A 6974-nucleotide genomic window follows, 5' to 3' on the forward strand; every position below is an offset into this window, starting at 1 on the left:
TGTGTCTGCCTCTCTCTCAGACCCTCCCCTGCTCGCACTGTCTCTCTCTCTGTCTCTCAAAAATAAATAGAAGACATAAAAAATAAATAAATAAAACCATGACCTTGAACTAGCAAGGTGTCCCTGAAAGAACTCCACTTTTGTTCCTTACTGTTTTTATAAATCTGCACACGGAGCTAATTATTCCCCTGTCTGGATGACCAGTCAGAAAAATCTCACGACTTCTCCAAGAAATTACCAGAATTCAATCTTGACGTCAAATGAATGTCTCTGTCCCTTCCCCACTGGAGCCTTGTCTAAGAGCCTGAGGTCAGAAGCCTGCATTCGGAAAGGGAGTCTGTCGGCTCCTGCTCTCTCTCCTACCCTTTCTTTTCAAGATCTGGAACTCTGGCTTCTATTCCACTTAAGCTGGGACACAGAGGATAAAGGGGGAGCATCTGGGACACAGAGGATAAAAGGGGGCAAGTTCTTGGCACTTGTCCTATTGTATTGCTAGCGTTTTCTAGGCTTGATTATATTGAAGACTGACTTCTCTGGTGGGATCCTTTGGAGAAGCCTCGCTGTAGCTCCTTGGATGAGGCACACACATCTCTGTTCCAGACGCTCACTTCCCTCTGCAGTTCTCAGCGATTTGGTGATGCCTCCTCCGGTCTTTTCCGGGAGATAGTTCTTCCCCTCCCAGGGAGTCCTCCTGATGAAAGGCGAGCATATGGTGACTGTCTCTCATGGCCCCCCACAGCCTCCTTCTTTTGGCTTAGAAAGCAGCCGTGCAGGGCATCTCTCCATCTTTAGCTCTGCAGGTGGACACGGACACCAGGCTGCTGGTTCCCGAAGTGCAGAGAGGGCATCAGCGCATTAAGCTCTCCAAGTCACGCTGCTGGAATGAGCTGAGGGCCAGCAGGTGCATCTGCCTCCCTGGGGAGAGGATGAGGGGGATTCACAGCACAGTAATACATTTCTCCGAAAGTCCGCCCCTGAAATGCACAATCTCTGACCTTTTTAGAGCCTTGAGATGCGTATTGCAGGCAGTCACCGAGAGGGCATGGCTGCTGGCTGACTCGCAAGCTGGACCTGACTCCCGGAGGCTCCTCACCTCCTGCCGTGTCCTCCGATCTTGCTTTGCTTTCCCTCTCGCAGCGGAAGCTGCCCAGGAGAACAGCCTCCGGAGCAATGTGTCGTCGAGTCCCTGGGGCTGAATCCAGGTAAGTTCTCTATAGGAACTTTGAAATCCTAGGATGCCTGGGTGGCTGGGTGGCATAAGCCTTCGACTCTTGGTTTTGGCTCAGGTCATGATCTCAAGGCCCGTGGGTTTGAGCCCCGCATTGGATCTTCTCTTTCTCAGTCTCCCGCTTCTTCTCTCTCCTGCGCTCTCTCTGTCTCTCTCTCTCTAAAAATAAATAAATAAATAAACTTAATAAAGTGTTTTAAAAGAACTTTTAAGATTCTGATGGGCAGGTGTGGAGATCTACTCACCTTGCTGCGGTTGAGTCAAGCTTGAAAAGTAAGTTTGTCACCTTATCAAACTTGCCACCCCCTGGGCTGGCTACAAACTGCTTGCAGGATGGCCATTCCCAAACTCTCCTCCCCTCCCGAACTGAGTTTTAGTTGAAAGGAGTGCAGCTGAAAGTGTAAACAAAGGAGCCATTGTGCTTCCAGAAAAATCTCAAGGAACACACATGGCAGGTGACAGGAGTCATTGTTGTCAGTGTGGAACCTGGGGGTAGTTTTCCCAGAATAGGGAGCACCAACGTAATTCTAGATGAGGATGATGATTTCTTATTTATTTATTTATGTACTTTTTAAAAATGTTTATTCATTTTTTGAGAGACACGGAGAGAGACAGAGTGTGAATGGAGGAGGGACAGAGAGAGAGGGAAATGAAGAATCCGAAGCAGGCTCCAGGCTCTGAGCTGTCAGTACAGAGCCCGACATGGGGCTCGAACCCAGAGACCGTGAGATCATGCCTTGAGCCAAAGTCTGACATTTAATGGATTGAACCACCCAGGTGCCCCATGATTTCTTATTTAGAGATGCTGGCATTCTTGCAAAGTATGTAGACTGAAGTAAGTTAATCGTGACATGGCATCACATGAAGCTGCCCTTTTCTAGTGAATTTTGAACTCTTTCATCATGTGAAAATTGCCATGTCTCTCTCTTATAATAAACTATGGCATCCAAAACCCCAAAACAAATAAAAATTAAAAAAACCCACAAATAAGCACCTGCTGCCTGTCAGTCTGTAGCGGGCTCCCCTTGTCTTCTGCATAGGGGCCAGTTTACAAGACAACAATCTAAGAGGTAAAATGATTCCTCCTCCTCTTAGTGCAGGTCCTGCCTGGGAGTCCAGCCTTTCAGTTGGAAGTATTTCTCTTGCATTAGGTCTCAATAGAAATTTCTGTTTTAATGCCTCCAAGAGCTATTACATGTCTAAGAATTTATTAGTTAATTTTAGCCCCCTGAAACCCATTTTGGAGGTCTGACCTCCAGAACTGTGAGACAGTAAATTGGTGGCATGTGCAGTCACTGTTTGTGACATCCAGCAGTGGGAAGCTGATATGTTCTCTATGTATTTGTGTGTTTCTCCCGCTAGATTCTGAGCTGCCTAACGTTATGAATATTGTTTCATTCAAGCACAATAAAGTAGAAAAGCAAGAATGTTTGGATGTTAAAGTTTGTCCAGTTTGAATTTATTAGAGAAGGCAGTTAAATAGGTAACTGATGCATTAACAGTTATTTCAGTCTGTTGGAAGTACCAGCAAAAAACTGGGTCTATCACTGTTCTTTCATTAATTGTTTGCATGTAACTTTTACATCAAAAGAGCAAAGAGGTTTGTTTCCAAATTCAGTCCACAGTCATATTAAACTTTAACTTACTCTTGTCTTTGTCTGTCTGTTTTCAGGTGCTTCATGAAGTTTTTTCATAGAATCATGGGATTCAGGGCTCATGGGATCCTCAGAGATTATGTATTCTTATTTCTTCATTTCAAGAAAACTTGCACTTTTAAGAAGCTTCGATTAACTGAAAGCTTGTGTCAGAGCTAAGGCTACAACCGATTTTGTGTTAAGTATTAATTTTATTAACTTACTATCTTTCTTAATTGAAAACCACAAGGAATATTACATGTATTTATATACATGTGCACACACACACACACACACACACACACACACACAGCTTATTCACAGACCATCCGCAGATTCTGGAGATTATGAGGTAAATTTATCTTTGAAGGACCATTTTTTCCCCAGACAACCACAAGCATGCAAGTGGGTTCAATAGAATGAGTCGTCTTTTCTTCTCATGTCGGGTCAGGCTGTGGAGTCTCAGATGTGTCATGTTTTATAGCTCACAAGTGTTGCTTACATTCTTTTGAATATATCAAATATTACTGGACAACAATATTTTTTGAATGAGATTTACTCATTTGGGGACTTATAATTTAGCGCTAGAAGTTTGAAAGGCATACAGGTAACTACACAAAACTGATGAAGTCATGTTTGTTGTTTCAAGAAGTACTCTGGTTGCTTAATGGAAATGAGACCATTAGAAACAGTGGGTGCCCTAGACAGTGAAAAACTACCCTTTGAAGCAGAAATTCATCTAGTGATCAGTGGGTATATATTAGTTGTATTAGTTAAATTTAGGTGTCTTCATGACAAAGGTTCTCATTTCAAGAGCAATTCTGGGGGTGCCTGGCGGCTCAGTCGGTTGAGCATCTGGCTTCAGCTCAGGTCATGATCTCATGTTTGTGGGTTCGAGCCCCGCATCAGGCTCTGTGCTGACAACTAGCTCAGAGCCTGGAGTCTGTTTTTAGATTCTGTATCTCCCTCTCTCTCTGACCCTCCTCTGCTCACGCTGTCTCTCTCTCTCTCTCTCTCTTTCAAAAATAAATAAAACATTAGTAAAAAAAATTAAAAAAAAAAGCAATTCTGGCATCCATGCCTTAAGACGTTCTCGCACGAGGTACACATCAGGGTTTAATAATAGGAACAAAGTGCTCTGAAAGAAGTGCTCTGGACCCAGCAGTAGGCTGGCACCTCCAGGCTTCTGGGGTGATGTACACATTGGTCCCCCCAAGAACAACATGCTGGGGCAGCAAGAATAACCAGGTCTTTCCTCCTCTTTTCCAGTATCTGGCAAATGGAATGGGGAACACCGTCTTATCTGGACCTTGACTGGCAATATATTATGCTCTATGGAATAGTGCTTCCTTCTCCTTCAGTATTTAAAACATTTCCAGAAATACATCCCCTCCCCTAATTTTGTCTTAGATTCTATGACTATTGCGGCATACTGAGCTTCTATGATATATACTGGTACTCTGAGTCAGCAGAGACCCAATCATTAATAAAAATCTTTAGCCTTGTTGAACTTACATACTAGACATAGCCAAGGGCACAAAGCGAATTCTTAGCCTCAGTTTAACTAAACATAACAGTATATACAAACACAAATATTGTAGAATTGCACTTCTCAGATTTAATGCGCTACAGATCACCAGGGACCTTGTTAAAATGCAGATTCTGCTTCGGGTAGTCTGGATGGAATCTGAGATTCTCTCTTTTGGATAAGCTACTAAGACCTTGGAACAGACTTTGAGTAGCAAGGCTAAGGTAGGGGTGAGGAGGTTTGGAAAAAAAGTGCTCGAATTTGAATTTTGATTGTGTTGTTTTCGCAAAAAATCCACTGGTGTTGGTGTTTTGGTGTCTTTTTGTTTTGCTTTGTTTTTGCTCTTGTTTTTTTTGAGAACAAGGACAATTATGGTAATTATGATGATCCAGCTACCATTTATTGGACATCAGCAATGGGCTAGGCTCTGTGCTATGTTTTTGACCTATATATTTTAATCCTCACCACAATCCTGCAACATAAGAATGATTGCTCTCATTTACAGATTAACAAACAAACTGTTCTCGAAGAGGTTAAGTCATTTCTTTAAAGCCGCTCACCAGGCAGGGGTGGGGGCTGTGCTCCTGCTCTGTGCACAGCAGACTCTTATTTGTAAAATGAGGACGAAAACTAAGGGTGAGGGTGTACGCAGTGTGCCTAGGACTGTGCGTGATGTTTACCAGGTGCTACATAAATGTCAGTCCCCTTTCCTCTTTAGGGAGGGTGTGGATTATGTGTGTAACTATGATTGGGAAAGAAATCATCATGAGTTGACAAGAGCTGGGAGATGGAGCATTCTGGGAATCTTGTATTTTTCCTTCCCACGGGATCCACTCCATTTGCCCAGAAGTCATTGTGATCGGTGGACACATCCCGTACTTTCCAGTGCCCGTGGACCTCGGAAAGTAGCTAGCCCAATCCAGCCACCTTTATGTCTCCTACCTTATCGTTCGGTAGAGCAGCCACTAATACCACCTCCAACCAGTCTGCATTTCTTAATCCTCTCCCATTGCCAAAACCTTTTTCCCCCTGAATAGCAGTAACACCACTGTCAGAGTCTCTGCAACCCGCTTAGTGGTTTCCTGAAGCTGGTGTTGGGAGGAGGGCTCCTGCGACAGTATACGGGCATGCATGTGTTTGTACTTGTTGGGGATGATCAAAAATGGCTCTGCTCCTCAGGACCGAGGAGGACCAGCATCCCTGGGAGCTTATTAAAAGTGCAGTTTCCTTGGGGCCCACTCCAGATGTACAGAATCAGCATCTGGACTTGGGTCTCTGTGGGTTGTTTTTTTTTTTTTTACCAAGCTGTCCAGGGGATTGTGATGTAAGCTAAAGTCTGAGGAGCTCTGCTGTAAAGCATCATTTTCATAGGAAAATGTGCTGCAAGTTCCAAATGAACCATTTAGAAATTGGCATTCAGACATAGTGCATTATTAGTGTAGGTGGTGTTGGTTTTACAAAGAGAAGAGACAGCCGCTTCTCTAAGGCGGAGGGCTATTGACGCTGTCTGCGAGGGTCAGATGGTAGAGCCCCGCCTCCACCTCCACTCTTCCAACTTCAAGACAATGATTTAGCTGTACATTCTTGGCCAGCATAAAGTTTCCATGTGCATCTGATTTGTGAGGTCAGAGAAAACTACAGGATGCGCAGAAATGCTGAAGTTTGGCTTTTTTTCAAAAGTGGGTTTATTCCTGCCTCAACACTTTACCTCAGCAATTATTTTCACTTAAGCGATGCCTTTATTCAGAAGGACAGACTATTAGTAGTGTTAATGAAAAGGCACATGCTTATTTCTGTTGTTGCTCTGTTTTTTGGCTTAGCTTAATTAATCCAACTGTTAAGTGCCACTTTCTGCCCAAACCTGATTGACCAAAACAAATCCAGATCTTTGGGTCTGTGAATTCTTGAAGCATTCATCACGGGCTTTTGCACATGGTTATTGAATTTCCTCAAGAGGAAATGCTTGAGTTTTATTTTAGAGAGCAAATTGCTCCATGCAAAAGAAAAACTCCTAGAAGTAGTAAGAAAAATAATAAGTGATTTCATGTAAACAAGCAAAAACAATGACTTCAATAGCTTTGTTTTATTTCAGTTTACTTAACTTTGCTCCCTGCCCCTGATTGTGAAGGGTGATATATATACTTAAAAGTAAGGTGGTGAGGGGATGGGGTGGGAGACTATGTTCTAGAAGATGTATCCGAATCCCTGAGGGTGACAGAGCTCATACTACCCACAGAACCACAAAATTCCTAGGAATATTTTGAATAAGAAATGAGAGAAGGGCACCTGTGTGGCTCGGTCGGTTGGGCATCTGACTCTTGATTTTGGTTCATGTCGTGATCCCAGGGTCGTGGGATGGAGCCTTGTGTCGGGCTATACTATAAAAAACACAATTATGAGACAATCATGGAAATGTGAACATTGCCTGGATACTTGATCATATTAAGGAATTTTTTATTTGCTTGATGTCTAGGGGGTGATACTCATACTGTGGTTATGTTTTTTAATTTTTTAATGTTTTGGGGGCACCTGGGTGGCTCAGTTGGTTAAGCATCCAGCTTCAGCTCAGGTCATGATCTCACAG

The sequence above is a fragment of the Suricata suricatta genome, chromosome 2 (genome assembly GCF_006229205.1).
Source record: "Suricata suricatta isolate VVHF042 chromosome 2, meerkat_22Aug2017_6uvM2_HiC, whole genome shotgun sequence".
NCBI classification, from domain to species: Eukaryota; Metazoa; Chordata; class Mammalia; order Carnivora; family Herpestidae; genus Suricata; species Suricata suricatta.